Below are 14,245 nucleotides of genomic sequence, written 5' to 3'. Positions count from 1 at the left end.
TTTAAAAGATTACAGGCAGTTCCAGCCACCATGTAGGTGGGGGAAAGAACCACATGGATAAGACGTAGATAAAACCACTACCCTGCATTAGTCAAATGCAGATAAGAGCGTGAGGAGTTCTCTTTTCAATGTTTTAGTCAAGTGGATTTTTTCAGCATACCTGAAAGTTTCATGTGTTTTCCCCATGACTGAAAAGCATGCTCATTTGACGAAAGTTGTATGCAGAATGTTGTTCCATTGAGCTGACTTTTACTTTGAATATTGTGCACACTTTTGGAAATTGTAGATGAATTCTGTGTTTTTTACAGATCTTTTTGTAAGATGCATATTGTTATATATATGTCGACAATACTCTCCAGTTCTTCTGTTTTAATATTCAGTTCTCATTTCTAATGGTGGGAGGGAGTTTTGGTGCTGCTCAGAGCTCACTCTGAACATGGCAGCCATTTACTATTTACTCAACTCCAACAGTAACATGTATTTACAAGGTTCAGAGCACAAACTGCAGAATTTGAGCCCTGTTTTACTTTAGTGACTTATTTCAAATTTTATCCACTTCTCCAATTTTGTTTTAGTAATCTAGTGAAAGGCAGGAATGGTGAGATGCTTCTAATTATTTGTCAATATCTTGTTCCGTTACTCTAAGGTGACACGTTCTTGATTCTTAAAAGATATTTCTCTTTCCAACACTGTGCGTAGTACCTTGTTTTCTGGTTACTGTCATTGGTAGTGAGAATAGCTGTGTTTTGTGGCTATGTTGATATTGTACAAAATAGACCGGAGATCATATATTCTGGGATCAGTACCATTTACAAGCTGAGAAATTGGTTTTCGCCCCTTTCTGATATGTTAAAGTGTTTTAGCCCATTCAGGATACTGCAATAATTGTGAAATTGGCCTAAAAGGCATTTTTAAATGACATCAAGTTGGTTTATGTCCAGGAACATGCCCCAATACTGGAACTGCAGTGTCCCCAACAGGAACACATGCAGTTTAGCACAGTTGCCAATATCTGCTGCACAGGAATGACACTGGGCCTGAGCTCTTAAAGGGACACTTCAAGCAGCAGGTGAGCAATAGCAACACAAACTATGGCTGCCATAGTGGTGGGAGAAGGGGAGAGCTCCCTAGATTTAGTGAAGGGATCCTGGACTTTTTCAGGAGGGAGATAAGTTGCAGGCTGGAAATCCTGTCTGTCGGGATGGTCAGGGCTAGAGACTGGGGGGGGGAGGGGTTTGGTGGTGTTGGGGTTGAAGACCCTCCAGCAGCTACACAAGATGAGGGGGAAGCAGTTGTCAGCTCCAGGATGAGAATCCCAACTCAAGGACCAATTCACAAATAAACTACATCAGGGTGAGCTGAAGACCCTGGAGATATTTCAATTACTGGATCAGGGATACATTTATTGATAATGTAAATCTTGCAAGTGAATAGCACGGTAGTGTAGCGGTTAGTGTAACGCTATTACAGCATCAACGACCCAGGTTCAATTCCTGCCGCTGTCTGTAAAGAATTTGTACGTTCGCCCCGTGTCTGCGTGGGTTTCCTCCGGGTGCTCCGGTTTCCTCCCACATTCCAAAGACGTACGGGTTAGGAAGTTGTGGGCATGCTATGTTGGCGCAGGAAGCGTGGCGACACGTGCGGGCTGCACCCAGAACGCTCTACGCAAAAGATGCATTTCACTGTGGGTTTCGATGTACATGTGACTAATAAAGAGATCTTATAAAATTCAGTCTGGGAAGGATTATTAAATGTCATCAGGCTGAATATTGGTGTGACACGTTGATGGCAACCATCGGAGAGTAGAGAGAGGGTATATGACTCTGTGGGCTCCTAACGAGGAGGTTCTCTATCACAGAATCTCCTACCGTGTAGACAGCACTCTCCTGGTCTGCTCGGCCAGGACACGAGAATGTGGTACAGAGCAGGGGTGCCCATCCTCTTCCTGCTGCTCTTCTGACTCTTGACGCTCAGCCTTCAGGCCTCAGGACTTCACATTGCTCCTCCTCCGGCACCAGCCGCTGTCTGCGATTGGCTATTTCGTGCAGCCTGCACTGGCTGGGTGCTCCTGGACCGATGCAGCCGAAGGAATCTTATTGTTCCAAAGACGACTGTCATTTTGCACAGTAATTCTGGTACTCATGTGGCTCCTGTCTCTGTGCTCAGTTATGTGGTTGGAGGGTGCCCTGTTGTGAAGAGCCAGGGAAGCAGGAAGTCTCCCGAGGTTCCATCTCCTCAGGAACGCTGGCTGCGGAAAATGTCCGTCAGTTCCCTGACCATGAATACGTGGTGTGCTTCACCAAGATGTGGCACTGATTGTGGGGAAATTTGTCTCAGTTCAATGTTCAAGCAGTGGAAATCTTTCTAGGATCTGGGTTATTAATGGGATCCCTTATGGGCACATGGGTGAAGTCAATGCACTTGTGGGGAGCTAAATATTCCGGCTAATCCCACTGAAATTAAGATGGATGAATCATTTTTTTGTGAATACTGTGCCTGGGTAACCTCTCTGATACAGGGTTGAGCAGAAATTTGGGGGACACCACAGAGATCTTCAGAGGCTGCTTAGAAAGATCCCGTGGCGACAAAGTTGTGACCTTGCTGTCCACAGAAAGAGCAGTCAAGGTATGAAGGTCTTCCTGTAGAACTTCACAGACCTCAGCAGTGATAGCCTTGGAAAAGCAAAGCCTGGGAATACGTTGTTCATCAGAGGTGTCTGGGTAGGATGCAGAGATTCTCTTCCTCATTGATGAGCAAGTCTGGACCTCCTGACCTCAGACCTCCATGTGTAGCCAGTCTCGGCCATAATGATGCCTCCAGTGATGGAGTGCTGTCAGTGGTGTCACTATCTATTGTGTGAGAATGTCAACAGCTACATACTGGAGAAGGGGCTCCCTGTTAGCTTCAAGTTCTGAGGACTTTAGAGGGTGTTTGGTCAGCACGTTGTGGGTTCTGAAGCTGCCCAGTCACTTCTTTTGAAGTCAACAGAATGCCCCTTTATATAGTAATGATGTTCTCCTGGACGTACTGAAACTGTTCTTCGATGGCCGTAGGTTACACCTTTGAGCTCTGATTTATGTCAGCATGGACGCAGGTGGGCGTTGTGTGAATCACAATGTCACCAGGTGCATGTGTTCCACCAGAAAAGCCTCATGAGCACTGGCATGAACAGCGCACAGGAACACTCGTCCAATTTCTCAATGAGTGCACTTCATCAGAAATTATTACAAGTTTGAACTACTCCAGATTCAATCGGTTTTTGTATGATTTGCAGGTAAAAAATAAGTGCTAATTAACTAATGCCTGGGCTGCATTTGTAACTACATTACCACTTAGAACCAGTGGTTGTGGCAAGTGTCCAGCAAATACAGTAGAGCATTGACAAACCCACTCAATCTGGTGTATGCAGATAAAGGAAAGGACCTCACTGTGAGGGTAAGTGTGGGTGTGAACCTGTGTATCCTATCTCTTCTAGGATCTCGTACTGAAACTGCTGAGGGGCATTGCTACCAGGCATTCTTTATGAAGTCCCATGCATACACTAATATGAGAAGCAAAACTGATAGTATTATTAATGGAAACCCATGCTAACAACATAAAACACAGGTGCAAATGCTTCCTACCCGAGAGTTATTTTGGAAATAGTTTATTATGAAATTGTTTAATGTGATTTCTCACCAGCGGAACAGACAAGAGCAAGAGGTGGAGCAAAGCAACTGACAGAGTGAGACAACTGTGCAGGGACAGACAATTGCCCTTTTCTTATGCTGTCCTTTTTTTATGTTCTTATGCTGCTGAGAATGAATTGGCACACAATTCACTATCCCTTTAACCGCCCCCCCCCCCACATCCCCAACACACACTCCTCCATGCTAATAGGCACCAAGTAGAGCTCCCTTCAATATGGACCTGAAGTAAGGACTGTTGCAAACAAGCGCAAAGAGTGGTTGTAAAATAGATCAAACAACCATGGCTAAACAAGAGAGAATAGACAACTATGTTACATTACATGCTTTAGCTGTGCACTGGGTTGTGGTGTGTTCAATATTATCCATCTCTACCATAAAAGGATCTCACATCCCTTAGACTCAGAAATTTATCTTTACTACCCCATAGGAAGTTATGTAAAACCCATAATGCTGAGGTCATGACAATAACATTCTCCTTGTTTTGTCTTTTGAATCACTGTAATATTGTGAGTGCCTTCTGTCCATCTCTCCCACTTTGCAAAAGATGAACAGAATAGCAAGGCAAGATTAATTGTAAACCAACAGGCAGATTTATTTTAAATTTTATATGTGAAGGAGAGGGAAATGTAACCTATTGCTAAATGCTTCTGATGGAGGTGCTTCACTGTCACTATCAATGGATTAAAAATAATATTCTGACCAATAATTTCCCTGAAAGTGGCAGATAGGGAGGTCACAGCTTCTCCTGGCAACAATCCTGTGATGGATCTGTGTAGGCCAGGCCATTCTAAATGGGAATCTAACATATAAAGAGTTGACACAAAGGCAGGAGAAAAACACGGCAATAGGAAGTAAATGTGTCCAGATGAAGTACTGTGAATAAATGGAACGGATTCGCAGAACAGTCTCCAGCATCATCCTCCACCTTGCCGACTGAGTGAGCTTCCCTTGTTGGATATGTTTAAGCACTCCTGAACTAGGGAGAGTTAATGTATATCAGACTGCTGCCAATCCTTACATTACTGCCAACATCATCAAGGACACCACCCACCCCAGACATTCTCTCTTCTCCCCCCTCCCATTGGATAGTAGGTACAAAAGCCTGAAGGTATGTTCCACCAGGCTCAAGGACAGCTTCTATCTTGACATACAGTAAGATGGACTCTTAACCTCACAATCTACCTTGTTACGGCCTTGCACCTTATTGCCTGCCTGCACTACACTTTCTCTGTAACACTTTATTCTGCATTCTGTTATTGTTTTCCCTTGTACTATCTCAATGCACTGCTGTAATGAAATGATCTATATGGATGGCATGCAAAACAAAGTTTTTCACTGTACCTCGGTACATGTGACAATAGTAAACCAACTTATATGCATCAACAAACTGATCTCACTATCTTCTTCTGGGTGGAAGGGTCCTCAGATTTCTCGATTACATCAACCCTCTGAGGGAGGGGGCTGCTCGGCCCAAGGGTCGGCCTGAAAGGACACTCATTAATTGCCTCTTGCCTTCCTCTGGTTTCTCAATACGTGTGACCAAAGTGAACCATAGAACCATACAGCACAAAACAGGCCCTTCGGCCCACTTGGGTTTTACAGTGGCTCAGCTGGTCGAGCCGCTACCTCACAGCTCCAGCGACCGGGGTCCAATCCAGGCCACTGGTGCTACCTGTATGGAGTTTGTATGTTCTCCCTGTGACCGCATGGGTTTCCCCCGGGTGCTCTGGTTTCCTTCCACATCCCAAAGACATGTGGGTTTGTAGGTTAATTGTTAATTGCTTCTAGTGTGGAAGCGGTGGGATCTGGGGATGAGTTACTAAAAATGTGGAAAGAATAAAATGAGATTAGTGTAGCATTCGTGTAAATGGGTGCCTGATGGTCAGCATAGACTCGATGGACCGAAGGTCCTGTCTCTCTGCTGTATTGACTCTATAAAAGCAGACCATGAATACCATTGAGGCCCATCATCACTACACTTCTCTTGGCTCTGGGGCATAGACTAACCATTTTTCTTAATTTTCAGAGGTATCCAGTCACATGAAAAACATGATAAAGGAGCTAGGTCAGCAGATTAAGAGATACGTCGGATAACGAGAAAGGTTTCCTCATAACTGAGATGGCTAAAACCAGAGCTGTGGAGGCCCGATCATTGGGAGGTGTTTAAGGAGGAGATTGATAAGTATCTAATTAGTCAAGGTATCAAAGGATATGGGGAAAAGGCCAGGAATTGGGGCTAGATGGGAGAATAGTTTAGCCAATGGTGAGGTAGTGGAGCAGACTTGATGGGCCGAATGGCCTACTTCTGCTCCTTTGGCTTGTGATCTTGTGATCAGTGGGCATAGGTGTAAGAGGGTCAAGGATTGGAGGAAAAATGTTTTCACGTAGAGAGTGGTGACAATCTGGAACACACTTCCTGAGGGATTGGTAGTGGAGACAGGGATGAGCACTTGCGTTGCCAAGACATACAAGGCTAAGGATCAGGTCCTAAGGACCAAATGGGATTAACAGAGATAAGTAATTGATGGTCAGCATGGACATGGTGGGCCGAAGGGCCTGTTTCTATGCTGTGTGACTCTGTGACTCTGACAGTATGACTCTATCTAGTAGTGATGATCACTTACAGGTGGGTTGTCCTAAAATCTGTGCCTGCTTCAGAGAAGCAACTTGGTCCTCAGCTTGGTAGGAGATCAGAATCAGGTTTATTATCACTGACTTATATGACGTGAAATTTGTTGTTTTGCGGCAACAGTACAGTGTAAAGACATAAAAGTTACTATAAATTATAAAAATAAATAAATAGTGCAAAGAAAGGAGTAACGAGGTAGTGTTCATGGGTTCATGGACCATTCAGAAATTTGATGGCGGAGGGGAAGAAGCTAAGTGTTTTCACGTAGAGGGTGGTGACAATCTGGAACGCAATTCCTGAGGGATTGGTGGTGGGTCTTCAGGCTCCTGTACCTCACATTGAATGTGGGTCTTCAGACTCCTTTACCTCTTCCCCGATGGTAGTAACAAGAAGAGGACATGTCCTGGATGGTTGAGGGTCCTTAGTGATGGATGCCACCTTCTTGAGGCACTACCTCTTGAAGATGTCCTCGATGGTGGGGAGGGTTGTGCTTGTGATGGAGCTGGCTGAGTCTACAACTCTCTGCAGCCTCTTGCGATCCTGTGCATTGGAGCCTCCATACCAGGCTGTGATGCAACCAGTCAGAATGTTCTCCACCGTACACCTATAGAAATTTGTTGTCTTTCCTTTCTGGTCAGAGCAACACAGCTTACTTAGGCATCTACAGCATGACTTTCATGGTGAATTGGGGTGGAGGTAGGAGGTTTTCCTGCCATTTCTCCCTGCGGACATTTCTGGCACATTGTCATGGCAATACGTTGCACACCTTGTCAGCAGTTCCCAGTAAAAGCAGAGCTTTCTTCACAGCCAGTTCACTAGGAGGAATCAGGGCTGCTGGATTTATCACCCAAAGGCAATTATTCTGCTGACTGGGCTCCTTGGACATGTTTTTCATGTGACTGGACACCTCTTAAAATTAAGAAGAACAGCGAGTCTTGCAATATTTGGCAAGGTTGGCCCTCTCACTTGCCCAGAGCTTGTCTTCCCCAATTTGGCTGATACTATAGATTCAGTGTTATTATGTTCTGGAATGGCTGCTTTCTTTGGGTGTTATTGTCAAGGGCTCCATAGAAAAACATTCAAGTAAAACTAAAACCTTGACTTCAAATACATCTCTGTGTTCCTTTCAATGTTTTAAAAACAATTGCTCTAGGAGTGGCAGTGCTACTTTCTAAAGCACATTCCATTCTCCGAGGTCCAATGGGGGTTGGCTACTGAGCACGCTCAGAGACAGTGCAAAGAATGGAGCACATCGTTTAATCTTGCTTCATGGATGCTTGCCAGAAGGGAAGATTAATATATTGCTGGCAGCAGTACAGCTCCTGGGTGCCCGCTGATGGAAGATTGTTGCTGATGGAGATGAAACATTTGCCTGTGTGTTCACAAAGGATCACACACTGTCTTTTTTTCTCTGATTTGGGCCAAAGCTGAGGGACCTTGACAGGGTGGATGTGGAGACAAGGTTATTGCATGTGAGAGAATCTGGAACAAGGGCTTGCAGTTTAAAAATAAGGGGTCGCCCATTCAAGAGAGAAATGAAAGTGGATTTCTTCTCCCAGAGGAATGTGAATCTTTGCAACTCTCTTCCTCAAATAGCAGCAGACGCAGTCTTCAAATATTTTTAAAGAGAGGTCGATAGATTCTGGAGAAACTTGGGGACCTAAGTTTACCTGAGGAAGGTCTAATGCAGAGTCAAAGCCATAATCATATTGAAGGAGGATGAGAGGAGACATGATAGAGGTGTACAAAATATTAAGAGGAATAGATAGAGTGGACAGCCAGCGCCTCTTTCCCAGGGCACCAATGCTCAATACAAGAGGGCATGGCTTTAAAGTAATGGGTGGGAAGTTCAAGGGAGATATCAGAGGGAGGTTTTTTACCCAGAGAGTGGTTGGGGCATGGAATGCGCTGCCTGGGGCGGTGGTGGAGGCAGGTACATTGGTCAATTTTAAGATATTACTAGGTAAACATATGGAGGAATTTAAAATGGAGGGATATATGGCAGGAAGGGGTTAGATAGTCCTAGGCGAGGTTTAAAGGTCGGCACAACATTGTGGGCCGAAGGGCCTGTATTGTGCTGTACTGTTCTATGTTCTATGAAAAGTGGGGCAGGCTTGACGGACTGAGTGGCCTACTCCTGCTCCTAATTTGTATGTTGTCGTTCATGTATCTGTAGGTCTAATTTGGATTTTCAGTGCAGATTTCCATTTACTTCCATTCAAGGTAATGTTGAGATTTGTTAAACAGATATTTCAAACTATATTCAAATGTCAATAGATTCCGTGAAATTAAAAATAAACCTCTGAATCTTCAGAGGTAACTCCCACCAGAAGGATGTGCCTAAAAATTAGATCAAATGGTCACTGTTTTTTAGATGCAAATTGTGAAAATTTTGCCCAGAGTAGATTGTGCAAGCAATCATTTCCAGAGGAACTTGTTCCCATCACAAAATTGGACTGTGTACTTCTGTATGGCTGGACCTTTACCACTCTCACGTGTGTACCTGATGATGTGATTGTATTATACATTCTCTCTTCTTCCCCCTCCCATCAGGCGGAAGATACAAAAACCTGAAAGCACGTACCACCAGGCTCAAGGCCAGCTTCTATCCTGCTGTTATAAAATGATTGAATGGTCCCCCAGTACGATAAGGTGGATTCTTGATCTCACAATCTACCTCGTTATGGCCTTGCACCTTATTGTCTGCCTGCACTGCACTTTCTCTGTAACTGTAACACTTCATTCTGCATTCTGTTATTGCTTTTCCCTTGTACTATCTCAATGCACTGATCTGATGAAATGATCTGTATGGATGGCATGCAAAACAAAGTTATTCACTGTACCTCAGTACATGTGACAATAATAAACCAATTTACCAATGTGTGTTGCCCGTTTCTGCTAAATACATGTTTCAGGTGTGGACTTAATTTGAATTTTCAAAATGTTATCTTTTATTTTAGGGGGAATTGGAAATGGCATTGGAATTGGTTTATTTTTGTCTCGTGTACCAAGATACAGTGAAAAACTTAGTTTTGCAAACCATCCATACAGATAATTTCAAAACATAAGTACATCGAGGTAGTCCAAAGGGAAAAGCAATAACAGAATGCAGAATACAGTGGTACAGTTACAGAGAAAGTGCAGTGCAGGCAGACGATAAGGTGCAAGGGCCACGATGAGATAGATTGTGAGGTCAAGGGTTCATCAATAACGTACAAGAGATCAGTTCAAGAGTCTCATAACAGTGGGATAGAAGCTGTCACTGAGCCTGGTGGTACATGTTTTCAAGAACCTTTTGACATTTGAATGTACCAACATAAAATGGGGCTCAATATTTATACTGCAACCATTGTGGAATAGTCTCAATGAAACTAAGAACACACTACAATAGTTTGCTGCCTTCTATGCTGTTTAAAGAGACACTCTGCTAATTTCAGATGCTAGACTGGCCAGCTTCAGAACTGACTGCGGGCTGCGCAGTCACCTTCCGAATCTACAGAGCTTGTTTACACTAACAGGGAACCCCTTTTCCATTACTTGATTACTGATACACTCATTTCATGGATGCCTCGGTGTGATACAATTAGAAACATTCTGGTTCCGGAGGTTCCATTATAGGCAGTACGTGGGCTGGGGAGGTATCAGGGCAGGAGACACAGACATGGCGATCAGTAAAAAGTAGGCCTTCTGTCCCCCAAATCTCACTCAATGCACCAGGATTTCCCTCCTGTGTGCACCTCTTTGACCTAGACTTGCACGTCCTTTTGAATGAACGTGGAGCTGTATCCCTTTCCCTTGTCTCTGTCTTCTCTGTGTCCTGGTGATAGTGAGGGACCCGCAACCTTCTCTGATTGCAACAAACAATCTGCTGGAGGAACTCAGCAGGTCGAGCAGCATCTGTGGGAGGAAAAGAATAGTCGGCGTTTCGGGTTGAAACCCTGCATTGGGGCACAGATGCTGCTTGACCTGCTGAGACCTTCCAGCAGGTTGTTTGTTGCTCCAGATTCCAGCATCTGCAGTCCCTGGTGTACTCCGACCTTCTTTAATTGTTGAACAATAATGTGTCATGAGCTGCCTTCAGTTGAGTGAGAACCTGTTGGAATCGTGCAACTTCTATTCGTCACTTGTCTCTGGGTGGAAGCCGACATGACGTTCTTTCACAGTGGATTTTGGCCAATTTCATCATCTTTTGCAGGTACTGATTTGGTGTTGGAGCTAAACCTGTGAAGGTTTAGCACACCTACGATGGATAAAATCCAATTTCTAGGCAGTAGAAGCTTTCAGTCTCTGGTAGTTTTGAAAATTTTGTCTTTTTATTCCAATCATGTTTTTGTATTTATTTGCTTTCCACTGTTTTGAAGTTTATGTTCCATCTGAAGCACTGTTCAAGTCTCTATCGATGTTGGCTGTGACTCAGTTTGTATCACTGTTGCTCCAGTGGGCTTCAATCCACAGACTCGAACCCCAGGGCATCAGCAAAAATATCTAGTTTAATGTTGTAGCTTGTTGAGGGAACGCCACACTGTCAAAGGTGTTGTCTTTTGATGAGAAGTTAAATAAAGGCCCTGTCTGCTCTCTTGGGCAGATGCAAAAGATCTCATGACATTACTTCATCTTTGGAGTCTTCATCAATGTTTCTCTATTCACCTCAAACTCATTGTCTAGCCATCATCACCTTGCTGTTTTGTAGCCTTTTTACATGCAAGTTGGCTGCGGTTTTTTCTACATTATAACAATGACTGTTTTTGAAAATAAAATAATGGCTGTAAAATGCTTCAGAATATCCAGAGGTTGTGAAAGCTGCTCTATAAATGCAAGTTTATTTTTTCATCTCCAATCTTCTCCTCTTTTCCTGTAGATATGGTTCCATGGATGTCAGCTGCTCTCTGCTGTCCTTGGTGAGACTATCCACAGATCTTTTAAATTGATAAATTGGTTTATTATTGTCACATGTATTGGAATTGGTTTATTATTGTCACATGTGCCAAGGTACAGTGAAAAACTTGTCTCGCATATCCTCCATACAGATCAATTCATTACACAGTGCGTTGAGGTAGTACAAGGTAAAACAATAACAGAATGCAGAATAAAGTGTTACAGTTACAGAGAAAGTGCAGTGCAGGCAGACAATAAGGTGCAAGGTCATAATGATGTAGATTGTGAGGTCAAGAGTCCATCTTATTGTGCTGGGGGACCATTCAATCATTTTATAACAGCAGGATAGAAGCTGTCCTTGAGCCTGGTGATACGTGCATTCAGGCTTTTGTATCTCCTGCCCGATGGGAGGGGGCAGAAGAGAGAATGTCTGGGTTTCCAAAAGGTTTCAAGCCTTTTCTCACTTTTCAGCCAGAGGATGGGGCAAGTCAAAGGCTGTTCATAGCTCCCACATCAGCAGTGTCACAGCGAATACTTAGGTTTAGGATCCTCAATGCTGTCTCTTTCTGTACTGCACTATACTTAACAATCTTAGTCATAACGGTACAGGCCATCCTTGGGTTATGAACGGCTTCCTTTTTTACAGATGTCCATAAGTCAATTTTGTCCATAATTCAGAAAATACACAAAATCACTCGATATGGTAACCACACCTCCACAGCACTGTAATGAACAAGGATCAATTAACATTATCGTCTTCCCCTGCCTTGTTACAATGGTAAAGAATCAGGATGTCACATGCTCAATGGCTGGTTCTGATGGCCTTGAAGTATCAATGGCTGTTATGTTATTTAACAGGGTATTGTTGCACAAAATGCATACACAATTACGTGGGCCAGAAATAAGGTAGATGGTAGGAAACTTTTCCAAGTAATGGAGGAATCTAAAATTAGAGGGATCTGAGGAGGAATGTTCTCACCCAGAGTGTGGTCGGAATCTGAAACACACTGCCTGAGTGGGTGATGGAGGTAGCTACTCACAATATTTAACAAGTATCTGGACAAGCACTTGAATTACCAAGGCATCCAATGGAGCAAGTGCTTGTAAATGGGATTCATATAGATAGGTACCTGATAGTCAGCATGGACATGGTGGGCTGAAGGGCCTGTTTCTGTGCTGGATCCTCTATGGGGACCGTCAGACATTAAATAGTCAAAAGTCAAATTTGAGTTTATTGTCAGATGCACAAGTCTGTGTGTGCACAGGTGCAATGAGAAACTTGCAACAGCATCACAGGCACACAGCATCAGAGACACAGCATTCACAAGAAAAACATAAATTTAACATAAGTTATACAAAAAAATGATTAGAACAAAAAAAGTCCTTTGTAGTGGAAAGTGGTCAAAGTGATCACTGTGCTGCTGTACTGAGGTGGTGATTAGGGTTGTGCTGGTTGGTTCAAGAACTGAATGGTTGAAGGGAAGTAGCTGTTCCTGAACCTGGTGGTGTGGGACTTCAGGCTTCTGTACCTCCTGCCCAATGGTAGCAGCGAGAAGATGGCATGGCCCGGATGGTGGGATCTTTGATAACTGATGCTGTCTTCATGAGGCCGTGCCTTATGTAGATACTTCCGATGGTGGGGAGGGAGGTGCCCGTGATGTATTGGGCAGAGTCCAGTACTCTTTGCTGCTTCTTATGTTCCTGGGCATTTGAATTGCCATACCAGACCATGATGCAACCAGTCAGGATACTTTCAGATATCAATTTTACATATCAATCAGCAATAAATCCTACTTTAATCAGAAAATAATTTACGTCAAACATTTAGGTAAAAATGTAAATATAGCATTTGTCTAAATTGATTTTAACCATTGCTTTTAGACTGAGCTAACATGTATTGAAACATGTGACGTCACCAATTGTTGATGTACTTGGGACATGTGGTGAAAAATCTTGTTGTTGTTGTTGTTGTTGTTGTCATTGTCTGTTCCCTGAACCACAGATAAAGGACAATCCTTGTAGCTTTCTTCTTTTAATTTTAAAACTTGTTCCACAATTTTGCTTCAGTTTCACCAAGTGCGATTTGCTTTAAAATATAAAATTTCTTCTTCAGCAGCCAGTGAAAGGCTCACACTGTTTTTAGGGTAATTCAGTTAGTAACAGTGACAGCTGCAAATGACATGGAGAAGGGGTTTCACAGACAGCCATTAGGGGTATGCCCGTGATTGGCTCAGCAATAGTTTCAAAGAGAGAGAAAAAAATCAGGGAGCTAGATAGGGGGAGGGGTGGATAATCAGAAGCACCGACGTTAGATAATTAGTCTTTTGTGAAAGAAGCGAAGCGTACAACATTGCTAATAAACAAAATTATGTGGCAAATGCCTTACAAATGAAGGCTTCCTAACAGAAATTGTCCTTGAATTTGGGGAGCGGCATCTGTGACTTGACCTGCAAAACTCAGTTAACTGTGACACTACATCCTGTGTATTTTACATGCATCTGTAAGTTTTTGTTTCTAAATTAGTTAGCTGTCTATGCAGCCTCATCAAATGTGCACTGATCAAAGTCACCGACAGGTTCCTCTTGCACTCAGTCAGAGTGGTGAAATGATGCACAATGTAGATCTCGACCTGTTTACTCAGAGCATGGTTTGTGTCTGCTCCAAGTGGAGAAGAAAAAGAATTATAAATTATTGCTTCATTACCGAGGTAATTCCTTAAAATCAAAACACAACTGGATGTTCACTCCTTTACATTGGATAAAGACCTACATCCAGCTGCGTAAAGCCAGCTCTGTTGGCAAGGAAGAATATAGGCTTGATTTGTTTTTGTAATGGTTCATTCTTGGAGGGAACATGAACTGTCCAAATAACCTCCAAATCACTGCCGCACTTTCTCATCCTGCGTTCTACATTCCTTGTGTGCATTTAAACTTTTGCTGCTTAAAATCTAAAAATTAATATTTTGTCCTTTTTGCATTAGCATCAAAATGAAATAAGCCTTATGCACAATTTTCTCAGATTTTTCCAAAACACGTCTCCCATTCCAATGTTA

This window comes from Pristis pectinata, chromosome 24, assembly GCF_009764475.1.
Source record: "Pristis pectinata isolate sPriPec2 chromosome 24, sPriPec2.1.pri, whole genome shotgun sequence".
Lineage (NCBI taxonomy): Eukaryota > Metazoa > Chordata > Chondrichthyes > Rhinopristiformes > Pristidae > Pristis > Pristis pectinata.
The sequence above is the reverse complement of the archived record's forward strand: the minus strand, read 5'-3'. Positions refer to the sequence as shown.